The sequence below is a fragment of the Ambystoma mexicanum genome, chromosome 4q (assembly GCF_040938575.1).
Source record: "Ambystoma mexicanum isolate Mex_15411 chromosome 4q, UKY_AmexF1_1, whole genome shotgun sequence".
Taxonomy (NCBI): Eukaryota; Metazoa; Chordata; class Amphibia; order Caudata; family Ambystomatidae; genus Ambystoma; species Ambystoma mexicanum.
In genome coordinates this window covers 1,011,896,190-1,011,908,498 of record NC_090928.1, presented here as the reverse complement: position 1 = coordinate 1,011,908,498, position 12,309 = coordinate 1,011,896,190, and the positions used below count along the sequence as shown (strand labels likewise).

The following is a 12,309-nucleotide window of genomic DNA, read 5'->3' as shown; positions in this document are numbered from 1 at the left end:
AGGACTGGCTTAACTTGGTGCGTTCTCATTCCGAGCCCAATAGAGTATTACATGCACTCTTTTGAAATGCTTGTCCAGCCACCCTACCCACATCCTCTTTAACCCCAGCTGTCCTATCTGACCCTCTCTACCCGCACCCACCCTATCCCACCCTGTCCAACTCCAACCTCTCTACCACCACCACAACCACCACTCACCCACCCAACCCCACCCTCTGTTCACCCACCCACCTCACTTACCCTTCTACCCCTGCCCATGCATACTAACCCCGCCCTCTCTACCACTGTTCACCGTACCCGCACTCTCTGTTTCCAATCTAGTCTACCATCTTCTACCCTTACCTACCACACTACCCTAACCTGCACCTCTTCGATCTCTTTCCTTGAATGCATTTTTTATATTTGTATTATAGCCACGGGTATCCCTCAAGGTAGCCGCAGGTACAATGACATTAATGGCAGCAGCCATGGCTACAATGAATGTCTTTGGTCTTGGGAGCCTATTCCATAACATCTCTCATAGCTGGGGTTTGCTAGTGCTGGAAAGTTGCGTGGTATTTGTGCAAAGTTACAGTAAAACTTTAATGGAATTCTCTTCATCGACAGCATATACAACTGTACAATTTCTAAAATTTAAATAAGTATACAAACAACATTTTTTATAAAAATATTTATTTGGGGGAACGTGGTTGTGAGATTTCCATTTCTTTTATTATTTACACATGATAGATGTTCTTCATCAGCCCAGTTATCTGCATTGGTATTATCTGTTTTTGTTTCAGGTCTTTTATTTCCTTTTCCAGTGATGCCAAATCATTTTGAAGATTCATTAAAATGTCTTTCATTTCTTTTAAAGTATCCATGACTTTATTTGAAGGGAATTCCTCAGCTGGCTGGTTGTTAATCCTTACTTGAATCACTTCTTCCTCTGTTACAAAATATTTAAAATGTTTTTTAAACATTTGAAGACATAATTAACTTTTGAAGTACTTTTGATGGTAACACAGACATTTAAAAACAGTAAGTGTACAAAGTTAGTGTTTTCATTCATATCATTTCAGTGACTTTTTTCTTCTTTTCCATGGAGCACATATTAACACATACATGTTGACTTAACCTAAGCTACAGCAAGGTATGTAATTACTTCTAATAACTTTAGTGACATATTTAGCTTCCATTACTGTTTATTTTAGAAAAGAATGGCGTAATAAAAAGCGCAATTCTCTTTATTGGTCACTTTTCATAATTAATTAATAGAAAACCCTGAAATTAGCTTATTGCTTTCAATGGGACAAATGCCTTAAATGACCTCATGAGATTATGGGACACAATCTTTCCTGCCTTGCTATATTTCAATCAAATGACTTTATTCTGCAAATTACATAAGGATATACCATAAAATAATAAAACACATGTAAATATGCATGAAGACATAATAAATGAATAACACAGGAGAAGTACATAGTTCTGGCAGAAGCAAATGCATCAATACAAGGCAGACGGCCTCATTATAAGTACAGAGGTAAGGCAACAAAGGCACCAGTATCACTACTGGCACCGTTGCTACCGTACCGCCATACTATGAGTTCTGCTCGCGGGTGCCCTTGCAGCCACCAGGTCTGACCTGGTGCCCGTACCGGCACCTGCAAACAGAACATGATGGCAGCACCAGTACCGTTACTAACAGTACCGGTGCTACCACCCTCCCCATTTTCATTGAGCCCTATGGGGCTGCAATGGGAATGGGGATGTATCAGGCCCGGCACCCATTAAAGGGCAAATACCAGGTCCGGCTAGGCCGGCATAGCCCAGTAATTGCCCATTCGCAGGTGCTGGACCTGGATGCGAGTTTGGAGGTAGCCTTGCAGGTAAAACCGGAAATACTACCTCCAACCTCGTCATGAGGCCCAGAGACTCTGTTTATGAATTCTGGATACCACAAGGTTAAAAGATTAATCTATTATCAATGGAAATAATACCTGGTAAGAAGCAGCAGCTATATGCATTTTGACCAATCGTTTTACAATGTGTACATATTAAAATGTGCCTACCCCATTTGTTAATATTATTCTGCACTGGACCACTTTTGTGAGCCCATCAACTAACACAAATGGGGGACAACTGAAATGCCCTCCTGGCCATCACTTGTCTCAAGAAGGATAACAATGACCAGCTCACAAACATATTTTCTGCCCAGAGGAGATATAACAAAGCTGGTCAGCATTGTGCAAATTGTCTGTTTGAAAAGACTTGAGCCAATTTTCTTGCTCTTATGTCCTTGCAGACTGGACAAAACAACACAAAGTGTAAAGTATCTTCCTTGGCATCACAGCCAAAAGGGCACACATTGCTCTGCCTGCCCCCTGCCCATCGAGATTATGTGGAATTTATAAGGCAATTGAATCTAGCTCGAGTTATGAGGTATGTACTATTATTATTGTGGTTGTATGTTTCTTAGTGCCTATGGCACTATTATTAAGAGTGATGTATAGCTTTAAAATCAGCTACAGTGCAAACCAATGTGTCATCTAAATAGCGCAGTGATATGTTTTACTTTGAATAGTATTTTGTTTACAATGCTAAGATATGCTGAATTATATTTGTTACTTAAAGATAGTATTGTTTGTCACATTTTACATAAACATAAACATAACAAATAAACTCACAACATTCAAAACATCCTGCACTTTCTTGTAGCTGCTTCTCTTTAGCCTTTCCCTTCAATATTTCCCTTCAACATTTCCTCCTCTGTGGGATAAGTGTTCCACAGCTGCTGTTCAGCTATTCAACCTAAGAGACAGTGTCGCTTTTTTGAGTGACAGTTATATGAACCAACTGAAGTGGTGGTTCTAAAGCCTCATAATCTAAAATGTGTTTCTATATAGTAAGGTGGTATTTCCTCAGTGACAAGTGTGTTTTTATCAGATTGTGCAGTTAAACAGGATATAGATATTTTTTCTGGACAGTATAATTTCAGAAGGAGATTGTGTCCATTTGTTATGTGGATTGTCGGGTGATGAATCTCATTGCTCAGAAGATTGTGGAGGAATATAGAATTTTAAGAATGGGGCTAATACTGATTTTGAGGACATATGGGTTGTGTATCCAAAGCATTGGCATAGTGTTTCTTGTTCTATAATATTACTTTAGATGGAGTACTTGAAATGAGAGGTGCATGCTCAGATTGTGGAGAAATATTTTTGACTTGCAGCACAAGATGTTTTCTCTTTGGGAAAAGAACATTAGAATAGAGAAGTATATCAATATGTTTTAATTGCTATATAGCTAAGGAGGATTTGTCTGAATGAAAGGATATTTTTGTATTTTAAACTGCCACAAAAGCACAAATGTTCTTTTAAGAGCCACGCATGGAAGTTATGAAATATAATAGAAAATTAACATTTTCTCTATTGCCTATTTTTCTTAAAGCTGTGGGTATACCTGTGGCCATAGCTGCAGGTAGCATGATATTTTAACCAAATGCACGTATTGGTTGTTTGTTGGAAGTCAAAATTTCATATATAATTTTTGTTGGCTCCTCACCTCTAGCCTTATGTTATTTAAAGTTTGAAGCCTCTGCATATATGTGTTTCCTGCTTTGTAAAAATGTCCATATACATGCAGCTATTTAGAGCTTTTTTTATGCTTGCGGCTGAAGTCCAGCCAATGAAAGCTTGTTCCCTCTTAAAGGCTGCCATAGCCGTGGGTATCCACAAGCCAAAGGGAAACTGTGTATTTTGGCATGCCACATGTATAACTGCTGTGAGAGCTGCAGGTATTATGATAGAAATTTCTGTGCAGTAATCATATTATTTTATGGATGTACAGCACACAATTTTACATGTCTTTCTGATTACATGCCCTCACCTCTACCCTTGTGTCATTTTACTTTGAAACCTTGGCAATATGTATTTTTGAGTATATGAAAAAGAGTATGTGTACCCGCAGCTACAAGCAGGCATTCATACCCGCGGCTATCATCTGGCGAATGGCGCAACATATATTTTAGTGGGATTGTTTAGCCGTGGGTGTGAATGCCTGCTTGTAAGTGTGGGTAATAAGACACACACATTTGTGCAGTAATAAGATAATTTCATGGATGTTACGCCACATAATGTTGCATGTCTTTCCGATTCCATGTACTCACCGCTAGCTTTGTGTCATTTGAAATTTGAAACCTTTGCAATATGTGCTTTTAATTGGGTAAAAAATGTACGTGTACCTGCAGCTATAAGGGGGTGTTCATAGCTGTGGGTAGAATAGCTGTGGCTATAAAAAAAGATTTTTTTTAAAAAGGTGTGTATGTTAATATATTTCTATATATATATCAGTAAAAAAAACTTTGTTAAAGGGACGTTATGGTTCCAAGTAAAACCGAAAAACCCTTGAAATTTGCCAGTTGTGGTAAGCTAAGCAACCATAACTCGCGCCACCACTGTGCACTGCTAAGACTTACACCCAGGACATCCTAGATGACATCACAAATGATTTCATCGAAGCCCACGAAAGCCACTGTGATGTTAACAATTGAGGTACGTGATACACAGGGGCACCCAGAGTATGAATAATAATGCGTACGGGACTCACCGTTAGCCTCCAAAAAAGAAAAATACACATGCTGAGGCAAATCCCCCACCAAAATAAGAAGTTTACACTGTCACAATAGTGAACAAAATGCGTGGCACCCCTAAAATCTCTGAAGTCCAAACGTCCGTCCGCTCCAACTTGCACAAGTGGTATAATGTTCACCTATGCACTCCTTTATCCCGATCTGAACGCCAATGCCCAACGGCCAGCACATGTCACGCAGGCCCTTTCCTCTGGTTTCATGTGTACTCGCAAATTTTGCACACGTGAAGTAACCGTCCCTCCAGCTGCCCTTGCGAGAAACACGGAAGACCCACGCACTCCTGCATACAAGCCATTTTACCTTCCTCCAACTGCCCTGAGCTGCCTCCTCCAAGCCATCTGCCTGCTGCCCACCTGCCCTGCAATTTGAGTGCCTGCTGTCCAGCCATTGCCAGTTCTCCTGTCCTCAGCCCTGCTACCACCTCTGCTCATCCAGAAGACTCTGAATGTGCCAGAACATCACCACTGCTCCACATCCCAGCCCCAGGACCAACCTCGGGATCAACTTGCCCACTCACTCCTGCCTCAGAGGTTGCCATGTCTGAACAAACATCTACAGAGGCATGTCACAACCCCACAGCAGAGAGGCAGATGTCTGTCACCTTCACTGACAGGGAAGTTGACATCCTGTTGGAGCATGTCCTGGGGCATTATGATGCCCTTTTCAATGCCCCAACGCAAGTCGGCAAGGAAGGACGGGAGCTGATCTGGGACCACATCGTGTGTGCCAACAACGCGGAGAGGCTGGCACCCCGTGACTGCCACCATGTGCGCAAGCACTTGAAGGACCTGAAATCCAGGACCCACAAGGACCGGCGCTCCCTCTTGGCTGGTCCCAACCAAGGGGGGCACCGGGGCCAATTGAACACCACTGACATACAGGTTCTGGAGAGGTTTTACCCTGCGCTGCACACTCAGGTCAGTGATTTGCAGCACCGTTTGGAGTTTTCAGGTGAGTGTCCATGTGTTGCTGGCCTCCACAGTGCATGTGCATGTTGATGTATGGTGGGAATGTGCACCTTGGGCTAACAGCAAGTGTGCCTCTTGTACGGATGTCTGTGTGCATGTCCCAGACAGTGCTCTATATGTGACATTTGCATTGTGTGTTGTACTGCAGCATTTCACAACGTGCATGTGGTTAGTTACATGTGTCTGGGACATGCCCCTGTGAGAAGTGTGACAGATGAGGTGGTGTTGTCAACCTCATGTGCATAGATGGTGTTCATGTGAATGTGTCTAAGATGTACTGTGTGACTGGCCATCGCTCATGCATGGATATAACAGGTGCATTTCAATGTGTGACCTAGTCATGTTGCGTGATTGCTGGTGAAGTGACTCTGATGTGATTGCTCAGTGTACTGCTTGAGGACTGTCAGGTGATGTGTGTGCATGACATGAGTCACATGATGCATGTGTGTGTGTAGCATGCGTAATTGATAGGTTGTGACAGTGCCATGTCCCCGGATGTGATTGTCTGTTGTGAATGACAGACATGTATGTGAATTGCATGTACCTGTGTGTTGTTTAGGGTGATGATGATTATACCCTTTAGCAGTATACTTTGTCCTAAGATTTTTTGTGCCAAGCACACATCTATGCAATACCCTGATGTTTGTGTTCTATGTCTTCTTATCTACAGTTCCATTGGATGAAGAGGGCAGAGACAGTGCTGTGGAGCAAGGCAGCAGGGATGCCTCCAACATCCCAGGACACTTGATGTGTTCTTAGAACAGTTTCAAATTGCCTACGAACAATACGGACAGGTATAGTGTCCTCAGGACACCTCCATTTTGTTTATTTACGAACATTTCAGGACACCTGTGATGTCCGCGGTCAGAACGAGCACAACAGGGGTGCCTACCACCTAAATAAATACAACATTTAACCCATCTTTTACTCCCCCACCATCCCCAAACAGTCTTACATGCCAACACACTTTACTAAATAGTATTTTTCCACCAAGTTTCACTGCAGTGTCCGCGGATGTCGGCGAATCCAAGATGGCGGGCGTTTCCAAAAATCTGACACACTTCACGCTCTTCACCATCCAATCACCGAACATGTTGCATGTCCGTGGACATGACGCAAGCCGATTAGCCAATCAGGATACTGTCCGCAGAGTGAACAGGGAAGTGTGTCCGCGGACCGAACATAGATATCACTAATTTTTTGTGACCTACTTTTTGGTCATTTAAAAAAAAACTACTGGACGGATTTTCACCAAATTTGCAAAAGCTGCTTTCTGGACCAAGCCGCTGCTCTTGGTCCAAATTAGGTGAAAATCCATCCAGCGGTTTGGGCTGTAGATGTGAGCAAAGTTTTTTTCCCCATTCAGTCTATGGGAAAAAGAAGTGGCAAGTTTTGGGATCCCCCTTATAACTTTGCCCCCACCTGGACCAAACCTCACCAAACTTTGCAAAAAAATTCAGAGTGACCCATATACTTGTTCTGCAAAGTTTAGTGAGGATTTGTCCAGGGAGAGCAGAGTTATAAGCCGCCCAAAAAGGGCTCTTCCTATGAAAACAGCAACTTAACCATAACTACACAGCCACTAAGGTGGCTGTGTAATATATATATAGATATACAATGACTATTATAATATAAAGGTCAATTGTGCAGAAGGTCAATTTGGACCACCAGAATCAGGTCAATTAGGAGAAAAGGTCAATAGTAAAAGGTCAGTTTTGGTAATATCAGGACAAATCATCCTACAATGACAGAATAAAAACCACCCTCAATGTCTGCCACATGAACAAACATTGGCCAGGCGTCTCACAATCTGAGCCTCAATGAGTTGTTGTTCATAGAATAGATTTCCTAATAAACACATCACTGTTTCTCCCATTTTTGAAGGACCTGCCAATCAGACAGTGTGCCATGCACAGAGACAGCTGCATACGTCAGTCGATGAGGCAATACAAAAAAATGCCAATATTGTATGCTACTGCAAGAGGTTGACCAACACAAGAGATAATGATAAATGCACAAACACATTCTGGTGAAGGGGAAAGGACTATGGGCCTCATTACGACCCATGCGGTAAATTACCGCCTGGGTCGTACCTTTACCACCATGGCGTAAACTATGTTTACGCCATGGTGGTTGGCGGACCTACCGCCCCATTCCGAGGTTGGCGGGGCGGTAAGTCCCCAATCCCCATTTACCCTTCCCCATTCCCATTTTTGCCCCATAGGGCATAATGGGAGTGGGGAAGGCATTAATTACTAAAAGTTCGTAAATAAACGAAATGGGGGTGTCCTGAGGACGCTGTCCGTATTGTTCGTAGGCAAGTTGAAATTGTTCTAAGAACATGTGTCCTGGGATGTTCGTAAATAAACGAAATGGGGGTGTCCTGGGGACACTATACATGTCCGTACTGTTCGTAGGCAGGTTGAAACTGTTCTAAGAACACATCAAGTGTCCTGGGATGTTCGTAAATTAACAAAATGGGGGTGTCCTGAGGACACTATGTCTGTCCGTACTGTTAGTAGGCAAGTTGAAACTGTTCTAAGAACACAGGTGGTGTCCTGAAATGTTCGTAAATAAACAAAATGGGGGTGTCCTTAGGACACTATACCTGTCCGTACTGTTCGTAGGCAGGTTGAAACTGTTCTAAGAACACATCAAGTGTCCTGGGATGTTTGTAAATAAACAAAATGGCGGTGTCCTGAGGACGCTATGCCTGTAAATACTGTTCGTAGGCAAGTTGAAACTGTTCTAAGAACGCAGGAGGTGTCCTGAAATGTTCATAAATGAACAAAATGGGGGTGTCCTGAGAACGCTATGCCTGTCCGTATTGTTCGTAGGCAAGTTGAAATTGTTCTAAGAACAGATCAAGTGTCCTGGGATGTTCGTAAATAAACAAAATGGGGGTGTTCTGAGGATGTTAGACCTGTCCATATTATTCGCAAGCAAGCTGAAACTGTCCTAAGAACACACACAGTGTCCTGAAATGTTCGTATATAAACAAAATGGGTGTGTCCTGAGGACGCTATGCCTGTCCGTATTGTTCACAGGCAAGTTGAAACTGTTCTAAGAACACACGCGGTGTCCTGAAATGTTCGTAAATAAACAAAATGGGGGTGTCCTAGGACGCTGTCCGTATTGTTCGTAGGCAAGTTGAAATTGTTCTAATAACACATCATGTGTCCTGGGATGTTCGTAAATAAACACAATGGGGGTGTCCTGAGGATGCTATACCTGTCGTATTGTTTGTAGGCAAGTTAAAACTGTTCTAAGAACACATCAAGTGTCCTGGGATGTTCATCAATAAACAAAATGGGGGTGTCATGAGGACGCTAGACCTGTCCGTATTGTTCGCAAGCAAGCTGAAACTGTTGTAAGAACACACACAGTGTTCTGAAATGTTCGTAAATAAACAAAATGGGGGTGTCCGGAGGAAGCTATACCTGTCCGTACTGTTCGTAGGCAAGTTGAAACTGTTCTGAGAACACTCATAATGTTCGCGGACATTAAAAGTGCCCATATGGCATAGTTAAAATGTTTGACTCTATGGGTGTGATCTATGGGTGTGATATGATGCAGTGGTTGTGGCCAGGGCCTAGGGTCTTGGGTGCATGGCCTAAGACTCTAGACCCTGGCCACAACCACTGCAGCATATCACACCCATAGATCACACCCATAGAGCCCTGGCCACAACCACCACAGCATATCACACCCATAGTGGCTTATAACTTTGGGACCCAAGACCAAATTTATAAGCACCGAATTTATAAGCTACTATGGGTGTTATATGCTGCGGTGGTTGTGGCCAGGGCCTAGAGTCTTGCGTGCATGGCCAAGACCAAATTTATAAGCACTGAAGTTATAAGTCACTATGGGTGCGATTTGCTGCGATGGTTGTACTTATTATAATATGCTTACTGTTTGGTTTTGTAACTGGAGTTAATTTCTGTGATAAAAGAAAAGATCATGTTAGTATTGGTATTTTGTAACAACTTATAACATTGAATAATCAACATTTTCTTTTTTTAGCCTCGAATTTTTGGAGATTACAAACCAGTGTACTGTGCAATTTGCTCAGCTCTGTGTTTGTTGCTAAAATCATTGGGTCTGTGGGAAAAAGAAAATCCATGTTGGATTAAAAAAAGTTTTTTTTTGGAGGAGTTAGATACCTGTTTGCATATTCTAACTGTCTATTTTTTGTTATAATGAAGTGGTATTGATTTATCTGTTTGGATATTGTAAAATCTTGGGGCAGTTAGATACCAGTTGGCATATTCTGTCTATTTTTTGTTATAATGTAGTGGTATTGATTTATCTGTTTAGTTGTTGTAGAATCATGGGGAAGTTAGATAGCTGTTGGCATATTCTAACAGTGTATAGTTTTTTAATAGAAGTTTTGTTAATGTTTATGTACAGATTAGTTAATACATTTTGGTTTTAAGAAGATTAAATAAGCATTTGTAAGATTTGCTGGTAATCTCTGCTTTACATTCGAACCATCCACATTTTTTTTATATATGCAGTATAGTGACCTGCATTGGTTGTGGCTCCTGCGTAGTAGATTATACCTATTGTTGTGAAGGTTTTCTTACCAAGTGATACTTGACCATGTGTGAATCCAGTCAGCTTGCAGTTGTTTTTGGTACCATCTGCATTGTAACATAGAAGCATTAGTATTACGTATTTACTATGTGTTTGTATAAGTAATGTGGAGCGATTATCCGAATTGCAGGTAGTACATAATCTACCACAGTTTGCATTTTGTACAAGTTGCTGAAATGGAACGGATTCACAATTAGGTATGGATACATATACAAAGCGCTCATTAGGGAGTTGTTCTTGTGTCACATTGTTGCAGAGAGTGCATGTATGTTTCCACATGTATGAAATCTGGAAGATTTCATTTATAGGTATGTTTTTGTTTTCCAGTACTTGTAGTAGGTACATTAAACATTCTTGTGGATCTTCCTGTGACTTTATAGTGAATTTCACCATTTCAGCACAGTAGTCCAATTCTTGTTTTATTCCATGAACACTATACGTGTTGTAAGGATTATTTGTTGCGTTTCTATGAAGTACTAACATTTGCAAACACAATTGGTCTGTACTGTGTAAGTAAATGTTGTCAACAATTGGTGGTAATTGAAATAGAGTATTCAAAGCTACATTTGCGTAGCAGCTTACACCAGTTATATTTGAAAGTTTAAATGGACCAGGTAGTTCTGTATCTGAGTGTTTTTTTTTTGGAGTTTGTCTTCCTTCTTTGAATAAGTACCTGGTTTACTTTCCCTAATAGGTTCTTTTTTGCTTGTGGTACTTGATGAAGTATTCGTTTATTTTACTCTCTTTGGAGGATTTGCAGTGACATCCTGTTGCATTTCTGTTTGATTTAGTTTTCTTTTACAACGTTTAACTTTTTGTGGAACAGGATATGTTTTTAGATGGGGGTGTATAGTGAACAAAGTCTATTGTATTCTAAAATGCAAGGAATATCAGCGTTTACTTTACTTGCATCAAAGTTGATTAGAAATAGGCCGTCAAGTGTACGTAAGCGTGATAGTGCTACGTAGCGCATGCCTTCTTTAAAGACTGTGTTACCAATATCTATCAATGCTTTGTCTAGGGTAAGACCTTGTGATTTATGAATGGTGACTGTATGCAAGAGTTAGAGAAAATTGTTCTCTGCGTCTTTGAAGAGAAGGAATCGAGCTGTTGAGCGTCCTACCCTTTTCACTTCTAAAAGTTTGTCAAAGAGAATATTGACAAACTGAATGTTATTGTCACATGGGTATGTTTGAAGGTTAACAACTGTACCCAGTGCTCCATTAACTAGTCCTTGATCCACGTCAAGGTTACGTTTAAGCATTACTCTACAATTTAAGGATAATTTTAATATTTTTTCCAATCCAGCTGTGTTGGAGATTGAATTTTCTAAATTATTTAGTCTTGTTGTGGCTTGCTCACACATGGGTAGTGTCATACCATGTACATCTAGTTTGTCTGTTGCGCTAATTTCAATTATTGGTTACATTTCTTTTTTTAACATTGTTTCATTGAATTTGAAACAGCTTGCAAGAGTTGGCATTAAGGCCATGCAATTGACATTTTTGTGCGCTAATTGTTCCATAACATACGTAGCACATGCATTACTACCATAAAGTGCATTAATGTGCTGGGTTTTCAATATTGCTTGTGCTTCTTGAGATAGTATTCCAACTCTAATACTTTTTAAGATGTTGGCATAAGTGAGATCTGCAGATTGGCGCATGTTTTCTGTTAATTCTCTGTATTGGAAATGTTGCCAAAGGTTGACATTTCCTATGCTGTCAACAGTTTTATGGCAGAGTTTGTGTCCTAAGGTTTTAAAAATAATCTCACCTTTCACTGGTGTCAATTGAAGAAGATCTCCGAAAACAATAATGTGTTTTCCTCCAAAGAGCTCTTCGTAGTTTGTTTTGAGTACTTCTTGTAATCTGAGGTGAATCAAAGCCAACATTAGGTTGGAGGCCTTGCTCACTTCATCTATTAGTATCATTTTCATTTGTTTTAATACTCTGCGTAGTTCCATTGCAGCTTCTGTAGAAAGTTTGTAATAGTCTAATTTGTTTTGGTGTTCTACTGGCAGGAGTAGTAATCGGTGTAAAGTGACACTGCCTATGTTGTAGGCAGCTAAGCCTGTGGAATGCAGTGACAAAAGCAGACAGTTTGTTGTTTG

At 40.9% G+C, this 12,309-nt stretch overlaps 1 long non-coding RNA gene across 1 annotated transcript in view; it reads right to left on the bottom strand.

Moving 5' to 3' along the window:
* Nucleotides 1-682: 682 nt before the first annotated feature.
* The window catches only part of LOC138467139 (uncharacterized), a 214,164-nt gene continuing 202,537 nt past the window's right edge, over nucleotides 683-12,309 (bottom strand). The window contains exon 4 of the long non-coding RNA XR_011268068.1: nucleotides 683-927. This is a non-coding gene — a long non-coding RNA (uncharacterized lncRNA). The remainder of the gene's footprint in view (nucleotides 928-12,309) is intronic.